Here is an 11,564-nt window from a genome sequence, read left to right as displayed (position 1 = left end):
CAAAGTTTCTCCTATAATTCAGGGCTCTCTGACAGCTAAGTCAATATTGAAAACTGTTAGGGTTAATATTCCTTTGCCTGTTATGCTCAACAGGGCATTATGTAGTGAATGATTCTCTTTCATACTCCAAGATATTGTGACATCAGACAGATTCAATTTTAGCCATAATTTCATTAAGATGAATCTGCTGGAAAGATAACCACGGACTGGACTGAACTGTATTATGAGTGAAGTGCTAATTCCATTTTCCCTAACTTTGTTCATATACCTTGTTCTTGTATTTCATTTAATGTAGCATAAGTCGCTTCAGCATTAGTAATGAACACTTTCAACAACCATATCGCTTCCATTTTCCACATTATGCTATGTCCTGTGTCTTCTAGAAGTTTCCTCTCCCTGGGGTCACTTGCTAATGAAGATCCTTCTCAATCTCTGATTTTCATGTGAATTTCTGTGCATATTAAAGGTGCCAGCCTGACAGATGAAACTGATCTCTCTCTAAGGAGTGGATGGAAGAGGGAGGCAACCCTCTATGTGTTAGCCTGCCAACATGGCTGCTTCTGGCGAGGGAGGAGACATTCTCCATCTGAAGCCTCTTTGCCAGTAGTATCTTTGCCAACTGTGTTTATGTGTCTGCTAGCCTTAAGTTCCAGAACTAATACAGAAGGAAAAAACTAGTAAAGAGCTTCCTTGGACTCCAGTCAAACTATCTTTATGTCCTCCTGCTTTACCAAAGCAACCTACTACGCCAATTTCGGTCTGGCGCTGTTGCTCACGCCTGTAATCCCAGCACTTTGGGAGGCCGAGGCAGGTGGATCACCAGGTCAGGAGATCGAGACCATCCTGGCTAACATGAGCAAACCCGTCTCTACTAAAAATACAAAAATTAGCTGGGCGTGCACGCGCCTGTAACCCCAGGTACTCGGGAGGCTGAGGCAGGAGAATCGCTTGAACCAGGGAGGCGGAGCTTGCAGTGAGCCGAGAGTCGGCCACTGCACTCCAGCCTGGAGACAGGGCGAGACTCCGCCTTAAAAAAAAAAAAAAAGAAAAGAAAAGAAAAGAAAAGAAATACTGCCAATTCCACTTCAGGTCTGGCGACTGATGTTACACATCTGTCTCTTCAGAAAACTAGATACCTCCTAAGAGTGCAGTGTCAATTCTGAGTGCTGACTTTTAAATTGAAGAGATGAGAATAGAAACTGAACTATTTGTCATCCATGAGTACTTTATTTTGCCTCGTTTGTAAATGAGAAGAAACTAATAAATACCAAAAATATTTGTGGTCAGATTGTTTTTAAATAAAATAACAATAAAAATCTTGATGGGTTGTGGTATCACTGTAGCAAAGTAGTGGTTGCAAAATAATCTAGTCCTGAGATATAACATGATGCAATTCCAGAATTGAGGAACCCTAAGCATGGTATTGTAAACTCAGTTTTTCTTTCTATTTTTTTTTTTATTTGACTCTGCAAATGAAAAGTACAATGAACTCCAAAAGGATAATCTCAGAAAAATAGTGCCTTTGGTAAGCAATCTCATAACATGTATTCTATAGTCAACTAAACGCGTGTGTGTGTGTGTGTGTGTGTGTGTGTGTGTGTGTCCTATACTTTTTATCCTTGATAGAAGTGCCTATGAACATAAGTACATGTGAACAAAAAATTTTACTGTAGAAGTATTTATAAGTGTGGGGAAAAAGGAAACATTCTCAACATTCTTAAATAGGGAAATTACTGTTAATATCCATTTTGGAATAATTTTTCAGGTCATTATATTGCCATCTGATTATTTGTAGGTATGTACAATTTGTTTGAAAAGCAAATGGCATGTAATCAAATATATGATTCCCTTTTGATAAGCACAATGATTTAAGAACAACAAGCTCTTCCATCCATAATCCCTTTATGTGTGCAAATAATATCCTCATATGAGCATAGAGAAAGGCATGGAAAGAATCAATCCAAGGTATGAGAAAAGCCTATGCAAGAAAGGAAGTAAAGAAGACTTAGGGGAAAATGTTAAAAAAATAAAACAAGCAAACAAAGAGATATATAGACTCGAGTTTATGAAAAGGCCATCAGGATGCTTGTATTATAAAATCACTTAACTATCTCCTCCATTGCCTGCTATAATTTCTGAATTTTCCACTTTAAGAATAATTTCATAGGTTTTGTGAGTCTATACACGCAAATTTGTCTTTGAATGATGTCAATAAGAGCAATTTATTTTTATTACATTGATTTGTCATGTGAGGTAAATGAGACTGGGAGTATCTTTGACATGAGGTGTTCCTAGGAGGGAAATCTTAGCCGAATACATAGCTGCGGCAGATTCAGGCATCTCAAACTCAAGTGAGAATACTCAGAATAGAATGAATGCCCAATTTGCATATTTTTAGAAGAAAAATTTTTCTATCTCATGCCTCTATCTTCTTATTGGCCTGGTTTTTATAATGTATCACTCTATACTAATATTGTCAATGGAATGGGATTATTCTGATTGGCTTAAGCTAATCAACATTCTGCCCCTCGAGCTGGGGAAGGACCAATGAAACAGATGGCTGCCTAATAACTAAACAATAGCAGAGTGCACAAGTAAGAAACAAGGCTATAATAAGAAGCAATGGCTATGAAGCAGGCAACCAACGTTGTCCACCCAGCCTTCATTTTACCTACTCTACTAAAGATGGTTTGCCTGAATGGCTGCCTTTCCTACTAGAGAGGATTAATATACTAAATATATATTGTTTATATATCCCATGCATTTACCACTTGAATACAATGCAAATGAACCTTGGTTTATATAACACTCAACAGTTTTGCTACATACTTTTTCTTTGACTTACTGTGAAACAAAGTTATCTTCAGGTGTTTGGGAGATTTCTCACCCGTGTACACTGCAAAAATACAGAGAGATAAATGTGATATTGTTTCAGTAGCTTCTTTATGAGGTTGTGCATGGCTTGGTGATTGACTCATCGGTTGAATACAGAGGGAAAATTGGCCTTTGGATGTTTTTAACTATAGAAATAATGCTATAAAAATCAGTTGCAAGTCACAGCTAAATTTCTAGTATTCAATTAAAAGATAATCATATTACACATAATAAAAGTGTCTTTTGTAAAATAGATAACATTTTAAAAATATACAGTTACTGATTTTGAAATTAAAGTGATGCTGCCAAAATTTACTTGCTCCAAATGACTTAAGCGAGAGAATTGTTACGAAAAAAAATTAAAGGTGTTATGGCTGTCTCAAGAATCTAGTTAAGAGTTTGCTTCTGGCCAAGTGTGGTGGCTCATGCCTGTAATCCCAGCACTTTGGGAGGCTGAAGTGGGCGGATCACCTGAGGTCAAGAGTTTGAGACCAACCTGGTCAACATGGCGAAAACCATCTCTACTAAAAATACAAAAAATTAACCAGGCATGGTGGTGTGCACTTGCAATCCCAGCTACTCGGGAGGCTGAGGCAGGAGAATCACTTGAAACCAGGAGCCAGAGGCTGCAGTGGGCTGAGATCATGCCACTGCACTCCAGCCTGGGTGACAGAGGGAGATTCCATCTCAATAAATAAATAAACAAATAAAAAAAAAATACAAATTTTAAAAAAGAGTTTTCTCATGTGGTGCATAGGGTCTGAAACCCACGCACAGAGATCTAGGGAGCTAAAGTTGCATATTGGTTATAGAGGCAACAATTTTGATTCCTCAGTGATGGTGACATCCAGGAGCGGTATGGTCCAAAAAACCTGGGAACTGGCCAACAACATGCAAGAAGCTCAGAGTATCCATGAAAGCTACAAATATGACAAGAAGCAGCAGCAAGAAATCTTGGCAGCAAAGCCCTGGGTTACCAATCACCATTACTTTAAAGTACTGCAAAATCTCAGCATTGGCTCTATTGAAGATGGTGATGCATGCCAGATCGGGGGCAACTTGGAAGTGATGGGTTTGATGCCAGGAAAGGAACCACGATTATTATGGGCAGTTTTACTTTGCCTGTGGAGGACACTGAAACCCAAGAAAATTCTCAGGCTGCTGCATATGAGTACATGGCCACATACATAGAAAATGCCAAAAAGGTTGGCTACCTTAAAAATGCAATTGGATGATATTATAGGCACCCTGGCCATGGCTGCTGCCTTTCTGGCATCATGTTAGTACTTGGCTGCTCAATAAGCGGTTCCAGGAACCATTTACAGCAGTGGTGATTGATCCAACAAGAACAATATCTGCAGGGAAAGTGAATCTTGATACCTTTAGGACATACTCAAAGGGCTACAAACCTCCTGATGAAGGACCTTCTGAATACCGGACTATCCCGCTTAATAAAATAGAAGACTTTGGTGTACACTGCAAACAATATTATGTCTTAGAAGTCTTGTATTTCAAAATCTCTTTGGGTTGCAAATTGCTTCAGTTTCTGTGGAATAAATATTGGGTGGGTACACTGAGTTTCATTGTTGGGTTTAGAAGCACATGATCGAAAATCAGAAGACAAACGTGCCAAAGCCAACAGAGACAGCAGTAAAACTACAATAGAAACTATCCATGGATTGACGTGTCAAGTTATTAAGGATAAACTGATCAGAGTAACATCTCTTAAACAGTCACTGAGAAGGGCTTTTGCCCAAAAGACAATATGAGAAAAATACTCAAGTAACACTTTAAATCTAGTTACCCAATATCAGATTAAAAGTATAAGGTGCTCTGACCTGTCTTGAATACTAACATCCTGTAATAAAACTCTTTAAAAATTTTAAAAATAGCCTTTTTTTTTTTTTTTTTGGCTTCTCTTTTTTTGCACAAATTCATTGGTCTACATTAGCCACCTTTTGATTTAGGTTTTTCCCCTCTAATTTCCCCTTTTTTGAAAACTAGAGAAAACTGGAGAAACAAGACTTCATTATCAAGTACTCTTGTCAAGGTTATATCGGAGCATTGAAATTACTGACCACATTTATTCTCATAATTTTTCAGAACCCTATAACTTTTGAGGAGGGTTTTTATATTAGTCCTGACTTCTAATTTTAAAATATTGGATAGCTAATGAGTTTTAATAACAAAGCAAATACTGGATTAAGCTTTAGATAAATGGATTTCATAGAAATCAAATACTTATCTGTGTAGAGCTTGTATCATATTTGCTTTTGATATAAAATTTAAATCAATATTTATTGCATTAGGTTTAACTAATCTTCATTTTGAAAGCCAAATAATCAAAAATAAAAACAGCTGACAAAAGCTCATTTTACTTAAAGAAAGTATGGTGAGTATAAAATGGTTTTAAACATCTTTCAGAAAATAGAATGCAAAATTATAAGTTTTTATGTATAAATGTATAAGAGAAATTTTATCTGAAACACTTAAATATTACTACAAATTTTATTCAAATGCTTGATTGATATCCATGTAATTGTTGAAGTACAATTGACAGTTGTGCACCTCTGCTGATTTCTTTTCTATGAAACGTATCTCAGATTTTGGCATTCTCTCTCTCTCTTTTTATTTACTGGTAATCTTGTAAATGGTAAACTTGAATATGGGTAGTTGGGAAACCCTTAGTTTTCTAGAAGGTATCTAATTAGGGAAACACAAGGGTTGGATCAAATCTCTTGGAATTCTTCTGAATGTTAAATCATAATAATCTGTACTCTGTTGCAACATAGACTAGTTATAGTCTATATTCTTTTCAGAAGTATAATCTTGTATTCAGTGTGTCCCAGTGTTTCTAACAAAAGCTAAACTGAAAGAAATAATGCTGATGCAAGATCACTTGGAAGATATACAGTGCATCTATTATTTTAGATAAGAGTATACTCCTGAATTTAGCCAAAACATGATAGCCCACTTGTAGGATGGCATTTCCCCAAGTGGATGTTGGTAAGAAACATGGGACTAAGGAGAAGACACTATGACAAATTTCTGAAGTCCTTTGTACTGCTTATTATAAGGGTGTGGTATTAATAGATGACACTGTTTAATGCATGATACTATACAATGTCCTTTTAACGAGTATCCTTGAAGAAATTTATTTCTCATTCTGCTATCATGAACATCTGCCCTTCTCCGAGTATTTGGTTTTGCTTTTGTTTAAAAACATTGATAACCCAATCATATGATCAACCAAATTCTTCATTTTGTTTGAAGTCAGTTCATAGCCAACTTTTAGTAATTGCATTGGATAATGACATATATTTTATAAGGTTCTCATTTGTAACTTTTTTTTTTCTTGGGTTAATCTTTTTGTTATAATTTATTTTATTTTGCTTTATCTTGTATATATTTTAAGTTTCTTTTAAGCTATTTTGGATCAATGTCCAATATACATAATTTGGGGCAGAATGAGAGAGAGAAGAAGAAAGAAGAGAAAGGAAGGGAAAGGAAGAAAAGGGAGAATGAGAGAATTCTGTTCTGTATTTCTCCATCATAAGTTATAGGCTTCATCATAAGTTATACAAAGGGGATAGTAGAAATAGAATTGGCTATTTCTCCTTCAGTTTACAACAACGTATTTTTTTCTGTGAAAATGTAAGAAATTTCTGTAAATTTGTTAAATGATATTCACATTAACTTTAAAGAAAGCTGTTGGACTCGATCAAAATAGATAAATTTCAAATCAAAACAAAAATTGGAGGTTTTCAGAAGTCAATAAACAGGTTTTTATCTTCGTCTTTTTTGGTTTAAAATTTTTTTTTGTAGATACATGAGCTCACTATGTTGTCCAGGCTGGTCTTAAAGTCCTGGCCTCAAGAGATACTCTCGCGCTGGCCTCCCAAAGTGATGGGATTACAGGTATGAGCCCTTGCACCCAGCTTATCATAGGTTTTTAATAGGTAGCTTAATAGTTTATTTAACTACTAGCCTGGGCAGGCTAGTTTTGGGAATTAAAATTGGATATTAATTATATCAATTCTAAAAGTATGCACTTAAGCAAAATCTGGATTTTTTCCTTCACAAAGTTTATTTTCTCAAACTGTCCATGGTTTTGGTTTGAAAGGAAACTGAATGAAGAAGTTTGTCATTGAAATCTATTACCTTACTGGAAAATCTCTTAAAGTAATTCTTGAAGTATATGACCTTTTAACGAGATACAATAAAACAGCAACTTGATTACTGGTAATTGTTAGTGTGAACTTTACTGATAGTTAAATTTGTAAAAAGACAAATGGTTTTGTTTGTGTGGGATCAAAAATGTATTTCAAACAGTTTATGTGATAGTTTCTAAGATTAGAAAACCTTGGCCTGATTCCAAAACTATGAAAAAAAATCAGCTTCGATATTCAACGCTAAAGCATTCATGAGAGAGATGCAGTCATTCAGAAAGCTGAGTTCAATATAGAACAAAATGAAAACCACAGCCTCTCAGACCACTCCCTCCTTCCACCTTCTCATATTGCAAATACTATATTTCCATTATCAGAAGATCCATTTTCAAGTCAGAGCTGCTGCTAAAACAGCCTAACTGGAGGGGGAAGAAATGGCAAAACAGTAAAAAGAAATGCTTTGTAAATCACCCTTCAAAAGCTGTCCTGGGAGGAATGTGATATACCTCAGCATCTTATGTGTTTAGCAAATAATTTCAGCTGTGCATTCTAAACGTAGCTTTCCCTCCTTTACCTAATTACCGAAATATGTGCTGCAGTTTGCAGAACTTCGCCACTGTCATAACTTTTCTTGAAGTTCAGCCAACCAATGATAATAAAGCTGTCACGAGATTAAAGGGGGCTGCAAGTCATTGCTTCTGACATTTATATGTACCATGGGAAATGCAAACAAGTATGTGGAGTTATTAGTAATATTATGGGCTTTGAATCCTTAAAATAGAGTGCTTAAGACATCTGCCTCGGCAAGGAAGGCGAGAATTGAGGTAAATCCAAGTTGCGTCCTCCTTTTGTATAGAACAGGAAGCCAAGCTCAAGAAAGCATGGGGAGTGGTTTATTCCATTTCCTTAATGTGGTGTCAGTATGAAGCACATGCCTTAGACACACACTCTTAAAGGGATAATTTCGGTTGTGGAGAAAAGAAAATCGTAAAACTTTACCTAAAACCCATGGGGTCTTTCTTGGGGCTCTTCCCTGGCCCGGTCTTATGTCATTGATTTTAGCACCAGCTCTGGGCTTGGAATGAGACAAGGCAGTATAAAGGATGCAGGAAAACTCTCCTCAGAGGTTTTGCTGCTATGCAGAAGTTTCTTTGGTTTTTGTTTAGTGAAGGATACCAAATTAGGAACAAAAGTTTAGAGGAAAAAAATACTACGTTGTTTTAAAAACGTTAGGAAAACTCATGTTTTATCATTGAGTTCTATCATTATTATTATTATTATTATTTAACCTTATTCTTATCTCTTTTCTGTCTTCCCTTTGGTTTTGAGGTGTATCAAAAAGAAGTTGGGTCTAAGTCTGGAACATTTGTCTTTTCCTTTCAATTATGCAAAAGGGCAATGCACTTCATTATCTTCGGTGATAACAGATTCTCCCAAATCTAGGCTGATTCAGAGCTATACTTGGTCAAACACAAAAAAACTTTAATTTTTCAAAATAATCTCTTAAAATTGTTATTTTGATGCTGATTTTCAGATATAAATTTGGCTTCTGGAGATTGGTCAGCGTATGAAGAAAATACTGGCTCTTTGTAGTTGATATGTTGATCATTTGAAACCGGATCTTTTCCAGGAAAGCCTTGACTCTGAAAATACTGCACACAAGCCTTCCTGATTTGTCCATCCCTCTCTTACTCTAGGAAGCTGCAGTTTGAGTGTGATTAGTGCAAAAATCCTAAATTGCATAGGATAAGTTTACTAGAGATATTTAGAAGGAAATAGAATATGGAGAAAAGAGACTGGGAGTTCTGAAGCATTTGGCATAGTTTTGATTCTGCTAATAACTATAATTATCACCAAATGAGCACCCACTATATGCCAGGTACCGTGTTAGGTGCTTTCCATAAACAGAATGCATTTAATTAGGACTTAGGTTTTCTACCTGGCATGGTCTTACTTAAGGAAGCAAATTTTTTTTTTTTTTTTTTTTTTTTTTTTTTTTTATAATGTTTTAACTAAATTTTTTTTTTTTTTTTTTTTTTTTTTTGCTTTAAATGATTAAACACTGCTTAGAGTGAATTTTATTTTAAGTCTAAGTTCAGGACTTAACATTTCTATCTAGGGAATTAAAACAAACCTGAGTAATTGCTCATAATGTTTGTTTTGTAACTACCTATGATGAAGATGAATTAACTAGAATGGACTTGAGTCTACCAGTGATCAAGGAGAAAACTGCTAATTTGCAAAAAGCTCATGAACTATTTTCTTAGTTCATAAATTATTTCTTTTCAACTAAACGTTGTATTGTGTCATCAACATAAATTAGTGATATTCTGTGTGTCTAAATCTAGAGGAATCAGTGAACCTAAAATAAATCAGACCAACAGAAACGTAATAATTTTTGCAATGTGTTGAATGTACCACTCAAGATGGTTATGCTATTATCACTGGTTTAGTATTTAAGATTAAAATTTGCCTGCAGTTCAATAGCATTTGAAGGGAGGAGGGTGAAATACAAAAATAATTACTGGGAAGGTCTCTTTAATGGTGGGTCTGTTAAATAGTCTCCTGCAAGCACACCCTTCTCTGACAAAATTTATGTCTCTCTATGTATTAAATGATTACCTGTCCACATTGTACCATGTATGTATTTTTAATTATTCTATAATTTTAAAATCTATAGTAGTGTTTTTATATGAAAAAAACTACTGTCAAATATAAAATTTCAGAGATATTAAACTATAATTTTGCATTCAAATTCTTTGTTATTAAGTAGGAAGGGGATGGTTCAATAGGGCATATAAAGCAACTTATAAGTACCAAATACTAATTTTTCAAAGTAGTGACAGCTACTCATGCTTTTGTGTTCACTTAAGTAACTTAAGAGAGTTCTAAGATATTCAAAAAAACATTGAAATGTAAGATTTTAAACTTCTAGAGCAAAAACCTTCTAAACTTTTACTCCAACAGCCATGATTTTGTCTGACATGCCTGATGTGAATTTTCACATGACCTTTTCAGGGTTAGGGCTAAGACTAAGAAGTTTTACCAATAAGGGAGAAGAAAAGAGTCAGGCAGAGGAGTAAAGCAGAAGTGTAAATAGTGAATGTGGTTTGGAATGAAGATATTTGAATCTGAATAGTGAGTTAATGATTCAATTAGTTTTTCACTTTGTTAAACTACATTAATCCTTCTTTATCAGGTCCCCATATTGAAGCCCTTTGAAAAGTAAAACGCAAAGGATCTTAAGAAGAAAAATCCTAAGAGACAGAGCCTTTTAAATTCATTAATGCTTCCCAAATACATGCTGCCTATTGGCAGTGATGTGGATGTAGGGTAGATATTGTTATAGAAGTCTCAAGACTTGAATAGGGATAGTTCCAATGGCCATACAGTCGTTGTGAAGTGGTTCCTATCCGAAGTCGGCTTACAAAATGTGTACTCTATTTTTAAACCAAGGAAAGAGAGTTACTTTAAGCTAAAAAACTGGGGAAGAGGGGATTTGAAAATATCTGACTAAATAGATAAGCAGAATATTTCAAATATGAATTTTTACTAAATTGGAAAGGTAAAAATGACTTGAGAATTTCTTTTTTACATTCTGTTGTGCATTTAAATCTTCAGCATCTTCTACATTTATAATATAAACCCAGAGATTAAAAACTTTAAACTTAGATTATCATTGCCATTTTTGTTATCCTTATAATAATCATCAAAAGCATTTTATTAAACATTTAGGCATACCTGATGCAAATCTAACACATTAAAGGGGAAGTCCTTGTCCTGAATATTTACAATTTAACAGATGTTAAATTGTTTCACTAAATATATAAAGGGCATGAAGAGAAACGGAAATTTGCTAAAGAAAATTACCCACAGGATAGTGAAAACACAACCAAGGCAGCCTAATGATACCAGGTCAAATTGACAGAATTCATAAAGATTCTGAATTTTTACTGGAAATGGGTTTTATTTTAAACACAAACCAAAACTCAGACTCTGTTAACAAATGTATGCTAATGGTCTGTTGGAATCTTTTTTAGCTTGGTTACTTTTAAATTACACTTTGTCTCTATGTTTATGTGTAAATGTGTGGGTTATACAAACTTTTTGTTTGTTTGTTTGTTTTTTGGGACAGAGTCTCATTCTTTCACCCAGGCTGGAGTGCAGTGGTGTGATCTCGGCTCACTGCAACCTTAGTCTCCCGCATTCAAGTGATTCTCCTGCCTCAACCTCTGGAGTAGCTGGGTCTACAGGCGCGCACCACCACGCCCAGCTATTGACAAATTATTTTTTCTTTTAGTATGTTAAGCATTTTTCAGTTTAATATTAATTTTATATCCTAAGTGATTTTTTTCCTGTTAACTTATCTGCAGGTAAGCCCAATCTAGCTCTAAATTGTCATAAAGTTGGACTATTACCGCTTTCAATAATATCAAGGTAGCAAATGAATTTAGTGGTATGTAAAGAAGAAGAAAACCATGGACGCTGCAAAGTTATATAGTTTGAAGAATAAGAAAATAT

General features: G+C 35.0%; 1 pseudogene; it reads left to right on the top strand.

The window, feature by feature from the left end:
* Nucleotides 1-3,555: 3,555 nt before the first annotated feature.
* Nucleotides 3,556-8,998, top strand: LOC110743129 (annotated as a pseudogene).
* Nucleotides 8,999-11,564: the final 2,566 nt, after the last annotated feature.

Source organism: Papio anubis, chromosome 6, assembly GCF_008728515.1.
Source record: "Papio anubis isolate 15944 chromosome 6, Panubis1.0, whole genome shotgun sequence".
Classification (NCBI taxonomy): domain Eukaryota; kingdom Metazoa; phylum Chordata; class Mammalia; order Primates; family Cercopithecidae; genus Papio; species Papio anubis.
Note: the sequence above shows the minus strand (reverse complement) of the source record. Positions and strands in the feature narration are given on the sequence as shown.